The sequence below is a fragment of the Phyllobates terribilis genome, unplaced genomic scaffold, assembly GCF_046119375.1.
Source record: "Phyllobates terribilis strain yellow unplaced genomic scaffold, ASM4611937v1 Scaffold_2__4_contigs__length_985480577, whole genome shotgun sequence".
In the NCBI taxonomy this organism is placed as follows: Eukaryota; Metazoa; Chordata; class Amphibia; order Anura; family Dendrobatidae; genus Phyllobates; species Phyllobates terribilis.
The window spans coordinates 679,730,683-679,753,624 of record NW_027362762.1 but is presented as its reverse complement, the minus strand read 5'-3'; the positions used below and the strand labels follow the sequence as shown (position 1 = coordinate 679,753,624).

Below are 22,942 nucleotides of genomic sequence, written 5' to 3'. Positions count from 1 at the left end.
TGTATTTCAGTTCTTCAATATAAAAAGTGAAACTCGTATATTATATAGAGTCATTACAAACAGACTGATCTATTTCAAGTGTTTACAGTGGGTACGGAAAGTATTCAGACCCCTTTAAATTGTTCACTCTGTTTTATTGCAGCCATTTAGTAAATTCTAAAAAGTTCATTTTTTTCTCATTAAAGTACACTCTGCACCCCATCTTGACTGAAAAAAACAGAAATGTAGAAATTTTTGCAAATTTGTTAAAAAAGAAAAACTGAAATATCACATGGTCATAAGTATTCAGACCCTTTGCTCAGTATTGAGTTGAAGCACCTTTTTGAGCTAGTACAGCCATGAGTCTTCTTGGGAATGATGCAACAAGTTTTTTTACACCTGGATTTGGGGATCCTCTGCCATTCTTCCTTGTAGATCCTCTCCAGTTCTGTCAGGTTGGATGGTGAACGTTGGTGGACAGCCATTTTCAGGTCTCTCCAGAGATGCTCAATTGGGTTTAGGTCAGGGCTCTGGCTGAGCCAATCAAGAATGGTCACAGAATTGTTCTGAAGACACTCCTTTGTTATTTTAGCTGTGTGCTTAGGGTCATTGTCTTGTTGGAAGGTGAACCTTCGGCCAAGTATGAGGTCCAGAGCACTCTGGAAGAGGTTTTCATCCAGGATATCTCTGTACTTGGCAGCATTCATGTTTCCTTCAATTGCAACCAGTCATCCTGTCCCTGCAGCTGAAAAACACCCCCATAGCATGAGGCTGCCACCACCATGTTTCACTGTTGGGATTGTATTGGGCAGGTGATGAGCAGTGCCTGGTTTTCTCCACACATACCGCTTAGAATTATCACCAAAAAGTTCTATCTTCGTCTCATCAGACCAGAGAATCTTATTTCTCATAATATGGGAGTCATTCATGTGTTTTTGAGCAAAATCTATGCAGGTTTTCATATGTCTTGCACTGAGACGAAGCTTCCGTCAAGCCACTCTGCCATAAAGGCTCGACTGGTGGAGGGCTGCAGTGATAGTTGACTTTGTGGAACTTTCTCCCATCTCCTTAAAGCATCTCTGGAGCTCAGCCACAGTGATCTTGGGGTTCTTCTTTACCTCTCTCACCAAGGCTCTTCTCCCACGATTGCTCAGTTTGACTGGACGGCCAGGTCTATGAAGTCTTCTGGTGGTCCCAAACTTCTTTCATTTAAGGATTATGGAGGCCACTGTGCTCTTAGGAACCTTGAGTAATGCAGAAATTCTTTGGTAACCTTGGCCAGATCTGCGCCTTGCCACAATTCTGTCTCTGAGCTCCTTGGGCGGTTCCTTTGAGCTCATGATTCTCATTTGGTCTGACATGCACTGTGAGCTGTGAGGTCTTATATAGACAGGTGCGTGCCTTTCCAAATCAAGTTCTATCAGTTTAATTAAACACAGCTGGACTCCAATGAAGGAGTAGAACCATCTCAAGGAGGATCACAAGGAAATGGACAGCATGTGACTTAAATATGAGTGTCTGAATACTTATGACCACGTGATATTTCAGTTTTTCTTTTAATAAATTTGCAAAAATTTCTACATTTCTTTTTTTTTCAGTCAAGATGGGGTGCAGATGGTACTTTAATGAGAAAAAAAAATGAACTTTTTAGAATTTACCAAATGGCTGCAATGAAACAAAGAGTGAAAAATGTAAAGGGGTCTGAATACTTTCCGTACCCACTTTATTTCTGTTAATATTGATGATTATGGCTTACAGCCAATGAAAACACAAAAGTCATTATCTCAGTAAATTAAAATAATTAACAAAAAACACCAGCAAAGGCTTCCTAAGCATTTAAAAAGGTCCCCTAGTCTGTTTCAGTAGGCTCCACAATCATGGGGAACACTGCTGACTTGACAGATGTCCAGAAGGCAGTCATTGACACACTTCACAAGGTCCCAGAGTTCCAATTTTCATTTGGAAATCAAGGTCCCAGAGTCTGGAGGAAGAGTGGAGAGGCAAACAATCCAAGCTGCTGGAGGTCTAGTGTGAAGTTTCCACAATCAGTGACGGTTTGGGGAGCCATGTCATCTGCTGGTGTAGGTCCACTGTGTTTTATCAAGGCCAAAGTCATTGCAGTCGTCTACCAGGAAATTTTAGAGCACTTCATGCTTTCCTCTGCCGACAAGCTTTTTGCAGATGGAAATGTCATTCTCCAGCAGGACTTGGCACCTGTCCACACTGCCAAAAGTACCAATATCTGGTTTAAAAACAACAGTATCACTGTGCTTGATTGGCCAGCAAACTCACCTGACCTTAACACCATAGAGAATCTATGGTGTATTGTCAAGAGGAAGATGAGAGACACCAGACGCCGCATTGATGCCGTAATTGATGAAAAGGAGCCCCGACCAAGTATTGAGGGCATTTACTGAACATACATTCCAGTAGGCCAACATTTCAGATTTTAAAAACATTTTTAAAGCTGTTGTTATAAAGTATTCTAATTTACTGAGATAATGACTTTTGTGTTTTCAATGGCTGTAAGCCATAATCATCAACATTAACAGAAAAAACACTTGAAATAGATCACTCTGTTTGTAATGACTCTATATAATATGAGTTTCACTTTTTGTATTGAAGAACTGAAATAAATTAACTTTTTGATGATATTCTAATTTAGTGAGATGCACTTGTATATATACACAGAGCGGGTGAAATAGGCACTATCACCAATTTTCTAAGTAAATATATTTCTAAAGGTGCTATTGACATGAAATTAATAATAATAATAATAATCTTTTTTTATAAAGCGCCAACATATTCCGCAGCTCTTTACAATTCAGAGGTTCATATACAACAGTCTTAAGTAACATAGTTAGGCTAAGTGCCCACGATGCAGAAATGACGCCGATTTTTTCCGCATCTCCCTGGCAGGAAAAACAAATGCGGATTTTACATAAGTTTTTCCTGACAGGTAGAAAGGGTTTGTCAGCGTTTTTGCATGCATTTCTGCATGCAGGTTATCAAGCGCTTTTCCAAGTGGTCACACTATATAAATCCATGCAACCGGCATAATTTAATAGTTAAAAAAAAGAATAAAAGTGGTAAAAAATAAAAAATAAACATTATACTTACCTTCCGATGCCCCTGATCTCCTCTACGGTGCGTCCAGTCTCTTGTAAGTATAATGTTTATTTTTTATTTTAAATTATTTTTTTTTACAGGTACTATGGTACCTGGGTGCGGAGGAGAGTCTCCTGTCCTCCAGACCCGGGTACCATCCGCACATTGAATCGCTTAATATCAGCATCTGCACATGTAGTCATGCGGATATTAAGCGATTTAATGCAAGTCAATGGCGGCAATTATGCTGCATATCTGCAAAATTAATGGACATGCTGCGTACTTTTCCGCAATGATAATCCGCAGTGGAAATTTCTGCAGCATGGGCACATGATTAGGGAACATGATAGACCGCCCTAAACAGATGTGTTTGTAGGCAGCGCCTAAAACTGTGTAAGTTGTGGTTTGTTCTAATTTCTTGGGGTAGAGCATTCGAGAGAATTGGTGAAGTCTTGGAGCCGGGAGTGGGAAGTACGGATTAGTGCGGTGTGAGTCGAAAGTTGCTTGCGGAGCATAGAGAACGGGTAGGCCGATAAACTGAAATAAGGGAGGAGAAGTAGGTGGGGGCCACACTGTGGAGAGCTTTGTTGGTGAGAATGAGCAATTTAAATTGGATCCTATAATGTATGGACAGCCAGTGCAATGACTGGCACAGAGTTGAACTGTATGAGTAACAACTGGCCAGATAGATGACCCTGGCTGCTGCATTAAAGGATGGACTGGAGAGGGGAAAGCCAACTAATAGAGAGTTACAGCAGTCAAGGAGGGAGAGATGGAAGATTTTAGTTAGGTGAGTAGTGACGACTGGAGCTAGAGACTAGAGTAAGTGTGAGGGAATGGGGTCAATAGCGCATGTAGTAGGACAAGAAGAAGAGATGAGCCTGGAGACTTCTTCTTCTGTGACTGGGTCAAATGTGGAGAGTGAGCCAGAGGAGATGTGGGGAGGGATGGGAGTCACGGCACTTGGTGGGTGGGAGCTGATTTCCTGATGGATATTTTCTACTTTCTCTGTAAAGTAGGAGGCCAGGTCATCAGCACAAATGTCTGTGATCGGGGCCTGAGCTTGAGGACTGAGGAGGGAGTGAGTTGGATAGTGAGGAGATCAGGGTGGTGAAGTAGGTCTGTTTGGCGAGTTAAAGGGCAGAGTTATAGGTTCTTAACATAAATTTATAGTGGTTAAGGTTTTCTGGTGTGCGTGTTTTCCTCCATAGGCATTCAGCACTCCTAGAGCTTTGCTGGAGAAATAGTTTGCGATGTGAGCCAAGACTGTTTAACTCTGTGTTTGGAGGTTCTGAGGATGAGGGGCGCTACTTGGTCCAGGGTGCTTCTGAGAGTGCCACTGTAGTGATTTACAGCCAGATCAGGACAGGAAAAAGAGAAGATTGGGGACAGTGATGAGTGTAGGGAGTCTGTAAGCAATGATTTATGAGCATGAAGGAGAGAATGTTGTTGTCAGAGAGGAGAAAAGATGAGTTATCTAGGTAGGAGATTCAAAAGAGCCGAACAAAGACCAGATCAAGGGTGTTCCCATCTTTGTGCGCCTCAGAGGTTGAAAGCTGTGAGAGGCCTAGAGAAGTATCTAAAGATAGAAGCTAGGACGCAGATTGGGAGGTGGGGCTGTTTATGGGAATGTTGAAGTCTCCCAGGATAAGGGTTGGTAATTCTGAAGACATGCAGCCAGGCAGAAAAATGGTCAAGGAACTGGTTGGGTGAGCCTGTGGGATGGTATAAGACTGCTACTCTGAGCGAGAGGGGATGGAAGAGACTGATGGAGTTGACCTCAAAGCAAGGGAATGAGAATGATGGAACAGGAGGGATGACCTGGAAAGTGCATTGTGGGGACAGGAGTAAGCCGACTCCACCAAATTCTCCCCATATGCTGGTAACAACACATCCAACCCACAAAGGCAAAGAAATCAAACCATAGCTGTCCATAAATTATGTGTAATAACGAGAAATGACACAGGAAAAATTATTCAACTTGCTTACTGAAATTTAATTAATACGAATTAAGTACAAAAACCTTTGTTGGTGATGACAGCTTCAGGACGCCCCCTGTATGGAGAAACTAGTCGCGTGCATTGTTCAGGTGTGATTTTGCTCAATTCTTCAACACACACACACTCTTCAAATCCTGAAGATTCTGTGGACACCTATGAACTCTGAGCTCTAGTTCCTTCCATAAACTTTCTATTGGATTCAGGTCAGGTGATTGGTTCGGCCATTCTAGCAGCTTTATTTTCTTATTCTGCAACCAATTGAGAGCTTCCTTGGCTGTGTGTTTGGGATCATTGTCTTGCTAAAATGGCCACCCTCATTTCATCTTCATCATCCTGGTAGATGGCAGCTTATTTTGATCAAGGATGTCTCGGTACATTTGTCCATTCATCCTCACTACAATTATATGATGTTTGCCAGTGCCACATGCTTAAAAACAGACGCACACCATGATATTCCCATCTCCAAACTTTACTGTTGTTATGGAGTTCTTGGGGTGATATGCAGTGCCTTTTGGCCTCCAAACATGGTGTGTTTTACAATATCCAAAGAGTTCAATTTTAGTCTCATCTAACGAGACTATATTCTCCCAGTATTTCCCAGGCTTGTCTAAATGTTGTTGAACAAACTTTAAATGTGCTTGAACATGCTTTTTTTTCAGCAATGGAGTCTTGAGTGGTGAGCGTGCATACAGGCCATGGAGGTTGAGTGCACTACTTATTGTGGTCTTCGAAACAATTATTCCTGTTGATTCCAGGTCTTTCTGTAGCTCTCCACAGGTGGTCCTTGGCTCTTGGACAACTCTTCTGATAATTCTTTTCACTCCGTTGTCTGAAATCTTGTGGGACGCACCTGGTCATGGCCAGTTTATGATGAAATTATGTTCTTTCCACTTCCAGACTATGGCCCCAACACTGCTCACTGGAACCTTCAGTAGTTTAGAAATCGTTCTGTAACCAATGACATCAGTAGGTTTTGCAACGCTATGGTTGTGAAAGTCTTGAGACAGCTCACTTGTTTTACCCATCATGAGATGTTTATTGTGTGGCACCTTGGTAATGAGACACCTTTTTATAGGTGTAATGGTGAAGGAGCATAACTAAGTGACTACCGGTTATTCACTAGAGCCTCTGATGGTGAGGATAGGATGGGCTGCTGGAAGTCACCACGTACCAATCCAGGGCAGTCTCCAAGTCTGCAGCAGCTGACCGGAGGGTCAGAGGCGTGGGTACGAGGTACAGGGGAGCAAGACAGAAGCGTAGTCAAACGGTCCGAGGTCAGGGCAGGTACCAAGGGTTTACTATTTAAAGCCGGAATCAGAAATGGAAAGATCAAACAGAGTGGGTAGACAGGCTGGGTCGATAACGGGAGACAGAATACAGAGATACACATAAACCGGGTACTAGCAGGCTAATTGCCTAGTAACCAACATTCAGGCAAGGAGTGGTGGGAAGAGCTGCCTAATATATATCCTGATGGCAAGGGATAGGCCAGGGAATCTAATCTCTGCAGTACACAGAAGAGTTAAATTCCTGGAAAGACTGGCCATGCCTCTCTAAAGCCAAATGGAAACAGAATACTGATGCAGCATTGCTGAGGAGTGCGGCAAGAGAAACTCAGTGAGACAGCCTGATACAAGGAAAAGCAGCATGGTGAGTAGGGCGGCGCCGAGGAGGCATGCGAGTTACGGCCGTCACAATAGGCCATCAGTTGAACCAGCTAATGTTATTTTTCATTAAGTGGCAGGATTTCTTTCTAATTACTGATAGATTTCAGCTGGTGTCATGACTTTCTATGGCTTTTTGCACCTTACTTTCTTCATGTGTTCAAGACTTCTTCCCTGAGTTATTTCTCATTATAACTTAATTTATGGACATCTATGGATTGATTTCTTTGCCTGTGTGGATTGGATTGGATATTACCGACATCTGGTGAGAATTTCAATGTGAACAGCACCCCCTGTATATACAGTAATAAATAAATATATATATATATATACAGTAATATATATATATATATATATATATATATATATATATATATAGTACAGATCAAAAGTTTGGACACACCTTCTCATTTAAAGATTTTTCTGTATTTTCATGACTTTGAAAATTGTACATTCACACTGAAGGCATCAAAACTATGAATTAACACATGTGGAATTATATACTTAACAAAAAAGTGTGAAACAACTGAAAATATGTCTTATATTCTAGGTTCTTCAAAGTAGCCACCTTTTGCTTTGATGACTGCTTTGCACACTCTTGGCATTCTCTTGATGAGCTTCAAGAGGTAGTCACCGGAAATGGTTTTCACTTCACAGGTGTGCCCTGTCAGGTTTAATAAGTGGGATTTCTTGCCTTATAAATGGGGTTGGGACCATCAGTTGTGTTGTGCAGAAGTCAGGTGGATACACAGCTGATAGTCCTACTGAATAGACGGTTAGAATTTGTATTATGGCAAGAAAAAAGCAGCTAAGTAAAGAAAAACGAGTGGCCATCATTACTTTAAGAAATGAAGGTCAGTCAGTTTGAAAAATTAGGCAAACTTTGAATGTGTCCCCAAGTGCAGTTGCAAAAACCATCAAGCGCTACAAAGAAACTGGCTCACATGAGGACCGCCCCAGGAAAGGAAGACCAAGAGTCACCTCTGCTTCTGAGGATAAGTTTATCCGAGTCACCAGCCTCAGAAATCGCAGGTTAACAGCAGCTCAGATTAGAGACCAGGTCAATGCCACACAGAGTTCTAGCAGCAGACACATCTCTTCAACAACTGTTAAGAGGAGACTTTGTGCAGCAGGCCTTCATGATAGCTTATGAATAACTTAAAGAAAATCTGAACTCTAGTGATCTCTAGATGATTCTGTTGATTTTCAGTTGCAATTGTTGTTGTGCCATGTTTGTGCTGACAGCGTTTTGGAGCACATAAAATGGTTTGATTTGCTTTTCTTTGGAGTAGGTGCATTGACTAAACAATGGCAATTCTGACCTTTTTTGATTTATTTTTGCTTTTACAGTCTTTCACATACAGGTTAATTTTAGATTTTGCTAAATTAAACATTTACATACAGTACAGACCAAAAGTTTGGACACACCTCATTTAAAGATTTTTCTGTATTTTCAGGACTATGAAAATTGTACATTCACACTGAAGGCATCAAAACTATGAATTAACACATGTGGAATTATATACTTAACAAAAAAGTGTGAAACAACTGAAAATATGTCTTATATTCTAGGTTCTTCAAAGTAGCCACCTTTTGCTTTGATGACTGCTTTGCACATTCTTGGCATTCTCTTGATGAGCTTCAAGAGGTAGTCACCGGAAATGGTTTTCACTTCACAGGTGTGCCCTGTCAGGTTTAATAAGTGGGATTTTTTGCCTTATAAATGGGGTTGGGACCATCAGTTGTGTTGTGCAGAAGTCAGGTGGATACACAGCTGATAGTCCTACTGAATAGACTGTTAGAATTTGTATTATGGCAAGAAAAAAGCAGCTAAGTAAAGAAAACCGAGTGGCCATCATTACTTTAAGGAATGAAGGTCAGTCAGTGCAAAAAATTGGGAAAACTTTGAAAGTGTCCCCAAATGCAGTTGCAAAAACCATCAAGTGCTACAAAGAAACTGGCTCACATGAGGACCGCCCCAGGAAAGGAAGACCAAGAGTCACCTCTGCTTCTGAGGATAAGTTTATCCGAGTCACCAGCCTCAGAAATCGCAGGTTAACAGCAGTTCAGATTAGAGACCAGGTCAATGCCACACAGAGTTCTAGCAGCAGACACATCTCTACAACAACTGTTAAGAGGAGATTTTGTGCAGCAGGCCTTCATGATAAAATAGCTGCTAGGAAACCACTGCTAAGGAGAGGCAACAAGCAGAAGAGACTTGTTAGGGCTAAACAACACAAGGAATGGACATTAGACCATTGGAAATCTGTGCTTTGGTCTGATGAGTCCAAATTTGAGATCTTTGGTTCCAACCACCGTGTCTTTGTGCACTGCAGAAAAGGTGAACGGATGGACTCTACATGCCTGGTTCCCACCGTGAAGCATGGAGGAGGAGGTGTGATGGTGTGGGGGTGCTTTGCTGGTGACACTGTTGGGGATTTATTCAAAATTGAAGGCATACTGAACCAGCATGGCTGCCACAGCATCTTGCAGCGGCATGCTATTCCATGCGGTTTGCATTTAGTTGGACCATCATTTATTTTTCAACAGGACAATGACCCCAAACACACCACCAGGCTGTGTAAGGGCTACTTGACCAAGAGGGAGAGTGATGGGGTGCTACGCCAGATGACCTGGCCTCCACAGTCACCTGACCTGAACCCAATCGAGATGGTTTGGGGTGAGCTGGACCGCAGAGTGAAGGCAAAAGGGCCAACAAGTGCTAAGCATCTCTGGGAACTCCTTCAAGATTGTTGGAAGACCATTTCCGGTGACTACCTCTTGAAGCTCATCAAGAGAATGCCAAGAGTGTGCAAAGCAGTCATCAAAGCAAAAGGTGGCTACTTTGAAGAACCTAGAATATAAGACATATTTTCAGTTCTTTCACACTTTTTTGTTAAGTATATAATTCCACATGTGTTAATTCATAGTTCTGATGCCTTCAGTGTGAATGTACAATTTTCAGTCATGAAAATACAAAAAAATCTTTAAATGAGGTGTGTCCAAACTTTTGGTCTGTACTGTATATACATATATACACATATATGTTCTTGTTTGCTGCCGTCCTTCCAAAATTTTGGTCTGTACTGATATATATATATATATATATATATATATATATATATATATATATATATATATATATATATAATGTGTGTGTGTGTATGTAAATGAGGGGTCTTTGGTGCACCATTGGCATTGCTAAGGGATCAGTGCACTGTTCCACCCCCTCAATTAGTTAATTTACTAAGAAATTCATGTCAGAATGGCTGTATAATCCTTTGTGAAAATTTAAGGACCCTGTTTGACAGCTCCTCGGTATCCCTCCTCCCTGCTGCTGATATCTCACACAGCTCAGTACAAGCTGCAGCTGACAGTTCGGCTCGGTGGATGGAGACTGAATACACTTGGAATAAGCAGAAATTTTACTTTATAGCTGGACTAAATGTTCATTTTAATATCAGGGTAGTAAAACAATTCAGACATGGATTTTCAAAGTTAGTATATCATCCCCATCAGGTTTAAGATTCATTTATCAATACATGCAGTTTGTTTTATGAAAGGGGCTATTTGAAATCTAACTGGATGGTTTGAAATATTTAGTACTGAAACAATGCAAAAGTGCTCTTAGTAGGAAGCAAATACTTGAACTTCAAACATTCATTTACCTTTCCACTTTAATGGGTCAGACAAAAAGACAAAAATAAGTTATTCAAACATTTCTGTACAAGCACATAGCATCCATCATGGTGCTCGATTTCACATTCATTGCCCATAGTTTGTGCACTGTTAAAACGTTTTTCAGCTGCAATAAGAGTAAAGGTGTCATTGAGAGCCTGATGAATGCCTATAGTCTGCAGAAACAATAGATCTAGGTCGTCACACCCTTAGAGTGCAGATGCCATATGCTTGCATTGTAACTTTACTTTTTGATTGTTTAGAAATTCCATTTTCAAATAGACTTAATGAATTGTGGGGTTATAAACCTGTTCAGAAGTCTCATCTATGGCCGAGAGCGGCTATAAGAAGCATCTGTCTCTAGAGGAAGAGGGATATGTGTGTGCATGATTCAGGCAGCCCATTCATTTTAATGGGAACTGTCTTCTTTACAAAATATTCCCTACCAACTGAATCTCCACAAGGAGAATCAATACCCTCCAAGGACCATTGGAATATATGGAGATGTTCAATTTTTCCCTTTGGTGGCTTTGTGGAGCTCAGAAACAGTTCACATCTGATCACAGTGGGGTCCCTGTGGACAAACTTCTCACACAAACAGAATTGTCCAATATTCTAGAAGTAAAAATAAAATTATGGACTTATACAGCTTTTTGGCATTGAAGTTTTTTTTAGATCAGAGGTTTCATATGACATGTTACAAAACACCAAAGTGTGAAATTGCCACTCACATGGTGTCACTTTTAGCAGCATGATATCATTGTGGCATTCTGGGGTCTTCTACTTTATTTTAAGATCAAGAAATCATCATGCGCAATATTTCTATGGGAAAATACATTATTTTCTTTTTTATGTATATTAACATGATGTTTTTTTTTTCATATTTACTATGATAAACTGTTTATCAAAACCAGGGTATGGATTGTCGTCCAAAGCTTCAAGATTGCAGCACAATGGTCACCAGAACGAACAGTATGTGACAAGACGAAAAGGCATCTAGAAATCCCTTATTGCTTCAGAGAGCAATTTAACCTCTAAATGACCTGTGACGTAAATGTTTAAGAATATTTTGTATGTCTGTAAAAGTCCAATCTATCAAAATGTAAAATTATTTAAACTCCAAAAAGAACTAAAAAAATACGCTGTTTGCAGCATTATTATTATTATTATTATTATTAACGGCCTTCAGCTCGATCTCAAGCCATGGCAACTTGATGGATGAACCCTCTTGTAGGAAGATTGATCTTGTGCAAGCCTAAATAGGTCCACCAGGGTCTTCTCTGCCGTTATCTTGATTGTATCAAGCCATCGGGTTTCTGGCTTTCCTCTTCGCCTATTTCCTTCTATTCTTCCGACCATGATGTCCTTCTCCAGTGATTGCTCTCTTCGTATGATGGGTCCAAAGTAGGCAAGTCGTAGCTTGGTGATCCTTGCTTTGAGTGACATGACTGGCTTGATTTGTTCCTAAATTGATTTGTTTGTTCTTCTTGCCATCCATGGTATTGATAGCATCCTTCTCCAGCATCACATTTCGAAGGCCTTCATTCCTTTTCTGTCTTGTTTCTTTATCGCCCAGGTTTTGCGCGCATATTTAACTACAGAAAAGACCAGACTATATACGAGCCGTGTCTTCGTCGCCAGTGAAATGTTCCTTGATTTGAAGACCTTGTCTAGTGACTTCATTGTTGATTTGCCCATAGCTATTCTCCTATTGACTTCTGGTGTCATCGCTGCATCTTGAGTGATCATTGATCCGAGTAATCCTTTACATCTTCCAGTTCATCACCATACTGTACATCTCAAATGTGTCCCAGTCGTACTTGGCAGAAGTCAATATCTTTGTCTTCCTTGTATTGAGTATGAGTCCCATGTTAGAGCTTTCCATCTTGACACTCATTCCATCTACTCTTGTTGCTATCAATGTTTTATCGTATCCGTATTTCAGATTGTGGATAATTCATCTAGCAATTTTAATTCCTTCTCCTTTTTTGGCAAGTCCAGCCTTCCGGAAAATAGCTTCTGCATATAAATTGAAGACAAATGGTGACAGGATGCAGCCTTCTCTGACGCCTCGCTCTACTTTGAGCTATGTCGTGTCGCCGTGTCCCTTTCGGACTACCGTTGCTTCTTGGTTTCTAATGAGACTGATCAGATGGTTCGGCGCACCCATATCCTTCCAAAGTTTCTGGTGATCAACATAGTCGAAGGCTTTGCTGTAATCTATGAAGCAAGAATACTGTGGATCTCCTTGTTGTATTCTTTGGCCTTTTCCATCATCTATATAATGTTAGCAACTATGTCTCTTGTTGGCGTCTTTCAACATTCCCACTCTTGGTTGAAACTTTCGTCGTATCTCTTTGATCTTTTGGTTTGCCTTCCTGGCCTTGCCCCTCGGATGTTCGCTTTCTATCTCTGTACATATCTTTTGGTAATAAAGTCCTTTGTCTGCTTGAATGGCTCTCTATAGTTCACCGCTTTAACCCCCAAAAATGCTATTAAAAGTGATTAAACCAGTGTGTGCACAATTGTTAGGCAATTTGTATTTTTGATGATTATTGTTATTATTAAACAACTACAGTGCTGTCAGTCAATCCAAAAGATTAATAAACCTGAACCCTGAGTATATAAGAAAATAAAAGTGATGTTTTGTCTTCCTTATCAGAATATCTGTGTGTGCAGAATTAGTATGCAACTAAATGAAAAGCGTACATTTTTTCATCTCCGTTGTTTATTTTCATCTGTTAGAGTGAGAATAAAAAACACAGAACTCAATGTACAAAAATACATTTAAAAAAAATATGTATTAGTGACCAGTATAGCCGCCCTTCTTTTCAACAACAGTCATAATTTATGGAGTCTGTCACTTTCTTTATCTGTAGTACTCAAACTGGTAGGTGGCACACCCAGTGAAATAGTTAGCTTGAGAAGGGTGCTAGATCCTCTGGAGCCAACCATTGAGATCCTGTAGCCCAATAGTAGACATAGTGAAGGAACAGAACACCTAAAGGCACTTGGAGATGCTTCAGATTTATTGTCAGTATTTCATATCCATTGGTTACACTGCAGTAAGTGCAGTATTACATTAACGTTTCTGGTGAAGACCCTTCATCAGACGTATAGGCTAAGCTCAATGCATACATGTCAAAGAGGTCCAGACTGTGGGATGAGATTCCACCAAATAGGGACAATTAGGCTCCAGCGGTATCAAGGCCAGCAGTGTGATACAGCTGGATCCAGGTTGTCCTTGTTTGGGGGAATTCCACCCTGCAGCCTGGACACCTTTGACCTATATGTAGTGAACATAGCCTATACGTCTGATGAAGGGTCTTCAGCCAAAACGTTAACATAATACTGTATAAACTGCGGGATAACCAATGGATATAAAATGAACGGTGTTATTTAAAACTACATCTCGTCTTGAACTAAACAAGTCCTCAGGCGGCTATATCAATGGAAAAATAAAAAAGTTATGGTTCCTGGAAGAAGAGGCAAAAACGAACAAGCAAAAATAAAGAAAAAAAAAAGCCACCTCCTGAAAGGGTTAAAGGACTACTCCCAACTTTTTTTTTTTCATGGATCCCTTCTTTAGCCTTCAGTAATTATGTGAACAGACTGATTTTTTTCTCAGGTGTCATCCTAGTTGCTTTTGTTATATTTTTCTCATCCCTTTTTGTTTTTTCGCAGCCCAAGGTTTTTTTTCCCCCCATTGACTCTTAACAACGAATCAGTTCAAATCAGATGAAACTCTGAAGTCCAGTCTGTCTTCTGTGTGTCATCCGATCTACATGGATCCTCATAGACTTTAAAGGCCGAGTCTGATTTGTAAAACTAATGAGAATAGGACATGCATGAATCTGTGTATGTATCAATGACACTATAGGGGTCAGCGTGCGGTCGGAGAAACAAAAAAATTGGACAGCGCCAGGACAGTGCCTCTTTTACACTGAGTCCACAGTCAGAAGAACATAATTCAGATTTTTACATCTATGTGACGTCCATGTGGTATCTGGTTTTATACATCAACTTTCTAAAGTGTACAAGGTCAAATGCAGATTCCTAGATTAATAATGGCGGTGTCCGTAGAAATCAGACGCTTCACAGGTGACAGTTTTTTTTTGCGCCCCCATAGATTTGTATAGGAGAGCTTAGGTGATGGGTAAGTATTCTAATGCATGCACTGTACACGTACTGCTGGAGTGGCCCTTTAAATAGAGGATCACCTTTCTCCTCTGCCTTGGCTCAGCAATATATGCAAAAACCACCTGCTTGAAAACTTCATTCCATATTGTGGCGTATCGTGGAGCGGATCATGTACCCTTTATGCTACACTACAATGGCAGGTGACGTCCTATGACACTTCAGCACTCTCCCTGTATGACGTACAGGAAGGTGTAACCTAACCACATTCTTTTGGGCGGCTGCAAACCACTATATCCACTGTTACCACCCACTGGTTTAACCCTTTAAATTGTCTCAATAATGCCAATTTTTCAGGACTGTGAACATACACACATCCGTGATGCACGGGCCGGCCGCAGGTCTCCTAATCTGAAATCAGCAGCCTGATACATGCCTATTATCTATCAGATCGCACTCAGATGTTATTCTATGGGGTTGTGCACATGTCCGATATTTTCCGCAGACAGAGCCGATCCGGGGGAAAAAAAACGCTGCATGTCAAGTTTGATCCGATATTCAGATCGCACTCGGCCATGCAAGTCAGTGAGTCTGTGGAAAACATTGGACTGCACTCAGATGACATCTGAGTGCAGTTTGATTTCCACAGAATGACAGAATGGAAAAGATGGGAGAATTTTTTTTCCTCCATCTTCTCATACAAGAGAATTGGATCACACAGGAGACACGCGCCGATCAGCATATTATGGGCCGTACTTGAACAGCCAAACAAGAGTGTGAATCCAGTCTTAAAGGGAACCTATCATCAGAAAAAAACGCTTTTAACCTGCGGATATGGGGTTAATCTGTAGGTTAATAGCGTTCTGTACCTGCCCGGCGCCCGCACTAAGCCGAACACTGCGGGGAGAAAACTTTATTTTCCCCGGCAGCGTTCTGGTATCAGTCTGAGTATACGGAGCAGAGGCTATAACCCTTCGCTGGCACTGACTGACACTGGCTCTGCATTAGGACCGGCTGTCAGCACAAAACTGAAGGGTTGAACAGTACAGTACATCTGATTGGGCTCTTTTTCTGCACTGTCATAGCAGCACTTGAGATAGCTGGAAATCCCAGTAATGTCATAACAGGGCAAGGGCACAGCTAGTATCTATGGTGCCGCTCTCCAGCGTGATCAACAAGTCAGTCCAAGAAATACAAAGGTTCTTTAAGACCATTCATTGGGTGTGCTAAATATACCACAAAGTATCAAATATATATATCCGATCAGTGATGAGGGCAGGTCACCAACCATCACAACTCCCAGACATATACCACAAAGCAAGGTGTCATATACTGTATATACAGTACAGACCAAAAGTTTGGACACACCTTCTCTCAAATCTTTAAATGAGGTGTGTCCAAACTTTTGGTCTGTACAGTATATCCGATCAGTGATGAGGGCAGGTCACCAACCATCAGAGCTCCCAGACATATACCACACAGCAAGGTATTATATATATATTATATATATATATATATACACAGTACAGACCAAAAGTTTGGACACACCTTCTCATTTAAAGATTTTTCTGTATTTTCTTGACTATGAAAATTGTACATTCACACTGAAGGCATCAAAACTATGAATTACCACATGTGGAATTATATACTTAACAAAAAAGTGTGAAACAACTGAAAATATGTCTTATATTCTAGGTTCTTCAAAGTAGCCACCTTTTGCCTTGATGACTGCTTTGCACACTGCTTAGCAGGAGGTACTGTGTCTGGCCGTTATGTATGTCAGTGCAGAGCCGCTGAGCTCAGTGATTGGCTGCAGCGGTGAGATGTGCTATAGTTGTGACATCAGTGCTGGGGCAGGTAAATGAGACACTATCGCGACGATCGCACTGACCCGCAGGAAGGTGACACTTGCTATCTGTCCCCTAAACCTGGTATCAATAATACGTCAGCCCGCTGGGGAAAAGGAACATACAAAAAACAAGTCCCACACAGCTCCATCAGCGGGAAAAGAGAAATAGTACGATTTCAATGAAAAACAAAGCCCAATGAAGGGTTAAGCCCCTAGGCTGCCTGACCAGCAGAGGGCAGCAGGCACTGAGGGTAATCATACTCATATTGGCACCGACAGACTCTGCTGGGAGGGTATGATGTGAGGCACCATGCCAGTCACCCACACAGACCGCCCCTAAGCTGAACAGGTGCGACACTTACTACGAGCGCTCCCGACACTGACCTCCGTGCCGGCGAACAGCTGCCGCGGACACTACAGGGGTGGGATGGAAGAGGCAGGGCGCCATCTTGGCGGAGCCTATGATTTGGATTTCGCAATTTGGGACAGCGGCTGTCATTAGTCACACGCTGCATCGGAAGCGTGTGCGGGGCGTGTCTTGGGAGGGGTCACATAGCACAGCACTGGGGGTGTGGCTATGACGTCAGCTAGTGCACAGCTGCCTGAGCCGAGCCCGAGAAGTTTCAGTGACAGAAGTGCAGATCCCGGGAGCGCTGCAGGAGGTGGGTGTCCTGGTTACTGCTGATTATTACCGGGCGGCCGGCGCCATAGCGGAGAGCTGTGCTGCCCTGCGCGTCTACTGGATGCTGGGGCTGTTCTGTAAGCGGCTGTGCTGGACTGTTCTAGTGGGTGCTATTGTGCTGTACTGTAGTTCAGTGTAAGGTGAAGTGATGTACTATTGTACTGTACTGTACTGTAGTGTGTTATCAAATAGTGTATGGTATTGTGCTGGATTGTTATAGTGGGTACCATGGTGCGGGACTATGACACAGTGTGCAAGCTGTTGTGCTGCGTCCTAGTGCAAGCTGTTGTGCTGTACAATAGTGCGGTGTGTCCTAGTGCAAGCTGTTGTGCTGCACAATAGTGCGGTGTGTCCTAGTGCAAGCTGTTGTGCTGTACAATAGTGTGGTGTGTCGTAGTGAGAGGTGTTGTGCCATAGTGTACGCTGTTGTGCTGTGTTATTACACATTATACTGTACTATGGTGATTTATATATACTATATATCTATATTGTACAAAAAAAAATTGTATCATGCTATATTGTAGTGTCTGGTGCGACGTCATAGTGTAAGGTGTTGTGCTGTACAGTTACAGTATATTGGGTTCTGTAGTGGTATTTTATAGTACATATTACACTGTACTGTGGTGCATGTAATATACCATATACCTGTACTGATATATCCCAGTTTGTTACATTGTAGTGTGCTGTACTGTATTGCCATGTCCATAGTGTAAGGTGCGCTGTACTATTGTGCATTGTCTTAGTGTAAGGGCTCACTCATACCACCGATGCTAATGACACAGTCAGAGTTTGATTCGTGTGTCATCTCAGTGTGATCAGATTCACTCACATGAGAGAATCACAGCACAGGTGTGGACAAGATGGAGAAATAAACTTCTCCATCTTGTTCATTGTCTCAGTGCACGTACGTCGGACTGCAATCTGATGACATCTGAGTGCAGTCCGATGTTTCACTCACACCCATAGACTTGTATGGGTATGCATGATCCGAATATCAGAGCCACTCACAGCATGCTGAATCGGCATGTTCTAATAATTGCTGAACTGCACTGCCCCATAGTATAATATTGGGCCGAGTGTTAATGATAAAGCATCGGAGAGCACTCGGCCGAGCTATACGCCAGTAGAGAGAGGCCTAAGGTGTTGTTCTGTACTATATTGGGTACCATTGTGCGGTTTTATATTATCTGGTATTACACTGTACTGTGGTGCATTTTATACTACACTGTTATATATCACTGTACTATATTGCGGTGTGTTATATTGTGTGGCACTATATCGGGGTGATTTATATAGAGTAGTATATTATAGACTATTACCATACATACAGTATCTGGTCTTATTGTATCTTTATAACAATAGGTGGATAGATGAGACCACAACAGCCACCAGACCTTACCCAGATGGACTTTTTTTTTTGGGGGGGGGGGGCTGCTATCAAAGATCAGGTATATTAAAACAAAAAAACAAATATGCACAGATGATGTCATAATTTTAATTCAACCATTATTGTGACTATATACCTACTATACCTCTGTGCTATATTGTTATACTTTGTGTTGTGTGGCATAGTATTGCACTCTGTGGTGTTATACTGTTGCACTGTACGGTACTATACTATCGTGCTGTGAGTACACTGTTGTAGTGTTTCTGTACTATTGTACTGTATTACATTTCGTCCTCTTGCTGTGTAGCATTGGATGCGGGAAGTAGCGGGTCGGTTTTCTGGTTGTGGCCGGAGGTTGGTTAATGGCTTCTCTTTTGGTTTCTGTTATAAGGAGAGGGGGGGGTGATGGAGGAACATCAGCTTTCTTAGTACTCGTATGACCGGTACCTGCACCTGCTGTTATTGTGGAGCCTTTAGGTCCCTTCCTGATTTCTGGAGACATCAAGGATGTAGGAGGTTGTCTTCTCTTATACATACAATTCTTCTACATGAGGCTGAGGTCAGATGAGGCCAAATTGGGCAGATCAGCTTCTAAGTCTATGTTCACACCATGTTTTTTTCAGCATTTTTTTGTCTGCTTCAAACCCTGATCTCTTGACAGGTAGTTGTTCAGGATTTTTCGCTTTTTTTTTTTTTTTTTTTTTTTGATGCATGTACATAAAGTTCAGTAAAAAAAAAACACACATTCTCATTCTGGTTTAGGCACAAAAAAACGCCAAAAAACCTGACACCTGCATTTTTGGTGTGTTTTTCGGTGCTTTTTTCACCACCCATTACTTCCAATGGGTGAAAAAACATTGAGGTTAAGTGCACGCAGTGCGTCTTTTGTGCGTTTTTTTTTTTTCATCGCGGAAATGGGCCAAAAACGCATTGCATACCTTATGCCATGACTTCCTATGACATTTTGCAAGTTCTGTTCACATGATCAGGAATTTTCCTGACCGGATTCCATGTGCGGGAAAAAAACGCAGCATGTCCATTCTTTGTGCGTTTCCGCCTATACAATGCATTGGAAAAAACACACAAAAAGCGCATCAAAAAAGCATCTAAATGCTGCCGATTTTCCGCAACTGCCAAGAGGTGCAGAACCGCTGCAGAAATTTCTGCAAGCAATTCCTGAATGTGCATGCACAGCCTGAAAGAAGTGACATGCTCTATTTTGCAAAAAAAAAAACATGCAAAGCACAAAATCCTCATAAAAAAACAAAAAAAAAACATGATGTATGCATGAGATTTCTGCAATCTCATAGACTTTGCTTTGTGAAACGCAGCTGAAAATTTGCATTAAAAAAAAGCATAAAAAAACGCTAAAAAAAACCATGATGTGTGAACAGCCTAAGGGTACGATCAGTATTTGCTTACAGAAAGCAGTTCTGCACCTCTTGGCATCAAAAATTCCACACGTTTTTTGCCTGCAGATTTGCCATGCGTTTTATAGGAAAAACGCAGGCAAATCCGCACAATGAATTGACATGTTGCTTATTTAAATGCACATGAAATCCTATCCAGAAAATTCCCGATCATGTGCACAGATCTTCCAAATTCTCATAGAAAATGCTGGGATAAGGTTTGCAATGCGTTTTTGGGGACAATTCCGCACGGATTTACCGCATCAAAAACGCACCTTACTTCTTGATTTTGGAGGCGCTTGCCTAATTCCTGTTACCAGCCGGTGGTAGTTTGCCACAGAGGGGGCACATTGTCGCCAGATGTCCTTGCTATTTGGGAATGACAGGAGTGGTATACATCCCTGCAGTTTGTGGGAAAACTTTTTGGGTTGTTTTTTCTTATCGAATAATCTTTATCTTCTGTATGAACAATATCCACAACTTGCTCTTTGCACCTGTCTTTATGGCGGCATGAGAAACCAAAGTCCAAAGCGGGCCACAAGCAAGCATGCATTGGAGCAGGTTAATTTTTTTGTATTGATGCCAGTTTTCTGCTGTAAATACCTTAATATAGTGGCTGAAATGGCTGCCATGTTTATAAAGTCACTGCTGTGCTCTGACACATAAACCTGCGTTTCGGGCGGCCTGTACCTTGCTCTACGCCCCACTGTAGATGGTAATGCCTTCATTTACCTGGTGAATCATGGAGATATTGGCCTCAGCATGCGGATGTGATTTAGACTGCATGTAAAATAATCTGGGTGGCGCTGAGCTTTATTAACCCTTTGTACGGATAGATGTGCTCATGCACTGCGCTGGGTGAGGGACTGTATGAAGAAGTCTTCCTCAGGGCCAGTACACACAGGTGTCATTTCAGTCCATGCACACGGACAGCATTTATCTAAGTCAGAAGCCCAGTTCACATGAGCGCTTTTTCATATACTCTGCTGTGTATATGAGTGGTAATTCACTTGTGCCACATGACACACAGCAATCAGCTAAGGGGTTGAGCTAGGGCCGCCGTCACATCCAGAATTTGCAGGTGTGACTGCCTTATATCACATCCACATGTGGTTTGTATGTCAATTTTTGAAATCCATATGGTTGTGTTTTTTTTAATGTCCACAATTCTGGTGTGTGTGTTTTTTCTCCATAACCTGTCTGAGAAAGTGCTTCATAAACGCTAAAAAGGGTGAACATGTGCATTTGTATGGGAATACGACATACTGTTCATATGTTCCATCTTTTCAGCTTCTTTTAACTGTTTCAGGCTTCCAAAGACACAAAGTGGTTAAAAGAAGGGACCGGTCCATTGAAGAAGCCTCTCACTATTTTATATGTGAAAGTAAAAAAAAAACAACTGCAAAGACTCCAAAAAAGACGCTTCAGGAAAAACACAGCCGGCATCAAACGTCTTTTACTTTAAGAACTCGGTAAGTTCGCCAAGATCTAACAGATGTCATGTGCACATGCCCTTTGAGATGGGTGTATTTTCCTAAATCCAAATTTTGTGTGACTTGTTTTATGTGAATTAAGCAAAATGAATGAATGAATGAATTTGTTACATTATAGAAGGCCAGGAATTTTTTCCACATGGACCATGTGAAAAAAAATGTTTGCTTGACTGATACAGATGACTTGCTATGGTCCATTTGCCATCCATGCTGTGCACAGGCTGTACGGAAACCTAAAATATACTTGTCTAAACTTAGCCCTATTATGCGTTGTCATAGAGAGTTAAAAAATAAAACTATAAAGACCTCTCCGGAGAGAGCGAGAGAGATGTGTACTGTATATGACGTGAGCTGGAATTGGAGGTGTATATACCATATGCTCACTGTGAGTTCCCCAATAACCGTCCTCGTAGTGGAAGCATCTGTGTCCTCGTCCATCACTCGTCGGTCAATTGCTTAATTGTTCTGACGATTGGAGACAGCGGAGTTGCATTCCCGTGACAAACTGGTGGCAGTGGTGGGATCTGCGCGATTCCCCCTGCTGTTATCCGTGATGTGTGTAGAGCCTTATAGTGTTCTCGTGACTACTGCCTACTACTTACAAAATCAACATTAACAATGGCCCTAAAAACTAACCTTATAAGGGGTTGTACAGTCCATAAAAAATCAGTGTTGAGAATACGAAGATATAAAATTTACTAATTTTCTTCAAATAACAATGGTGCCCTATTCTCAATATATCAGCGACGGTCAGAGTCCACACGTCTGTTTGACATGGGCGATTGTTTCTTATGTCGACATATGACATGGGAATCTGTGTGATGTGTGTTAAGGGACTGATTCATTTCAATAGCTAAGCCAGTCCCCTTCACTGCATAGGTCCAGACAAAAGGGGGTTGGCTTCACTTTTAAAATTGGCTGGCTGACTGGCTATACACATGGAGCAAATGCCAATTCCTGCTGTTTAATCGCTTAGATGCTGCGGTCGATCTGAGAGCGGTGTTTAAGCTGTTCGCTCCAGGGATTTCGATAAGTTGCCCATTGCTCCTGCCCTCGCCACCACCTTTACATGACTGTTGCTGGTCTTCATAAGAGATTGATATATTGACAATATACAGCAATGCTGAACTGGCCAAGTAATTGCTGCTTCAAGGTCCTAAGGCCACGTGCACACGTTCAGTATTTGGTCAGTATTTTGCCTCAGTATTTGTAAGCCAAAACCAGGCTTACAAATACTGATACCAAATACTGATTGTGTGAACATGGACTTAGCGGGAATACAGAAAAGTGGAAGTTTGAATCACTCCTTTTTTAACCATTGTTAAAATTTAAAAAGGAAAAAAAATATATTGGAAAAAAAAAAAAATTGGATTTGCTTTTTCTGTAAAAGTCTTATCTACTAACATACAAAATTATGGAACCCATAATGTTAGCAAAGGTAGGTAAAAAAAAAAAATAAAAGAATAAACCACAGCATGTCTGCTTTTTCAGACATCTCCCCTTCCCCTAAGAATGTAGTAAAAATCAAACAAATACAATGGTGCTTGAAAGTTTAT

The 22,942-nt window shown here is 41.5% G+C and overlaps 1 protein-coding gene and 1 long non-coding RNA gene across 14 annotated transcripts in view; one reads left to right on the top strand and one right to left on the bottom strand.

Annotated features, from left to right (window-relative positions):
• LOC141224222 (uncharacterized) overlaps nt 1–16,961 on the bottom strand; it is a 34,268-nt gene extending 17,307 nt beyond the window's left edge. For both annotated transcript variants that reach the window (XR_012291728.1, XR_012291722.1), the window contains exon 1: nt 16,778–16,961. This is a non-coding gene — a long non-coding RNA (uncharacterized lncRNA). The remainder of the gene's footprint in view (nt 1–16,777) is intronic.
• LOC141224095 (membrane cofactor protein-like) overlaps nt 16,742–22,942 on the top strand; it is a 53,535-nt gene continuing 47,334 nt past the window's right edge. For 11 of the 12 annotated variants that reach the window (XM_073666887.1, XM_073666885.1, XM_073666889.1 and 8 more), the window contains exons 1-2: nt 16,926–17,077; nt 21,203–21,365. The gene's annotated coding sequence lies outside the window, so the exon portion shown is untranslated. Of the gene's footprint in view, nt 16,765–16,925; nt 17,078–21,202; nt 21,366–22,942 lie in introns of those variants that run through there. The other variant, XM_073666878.1, reaches the window with a different exon arrangement.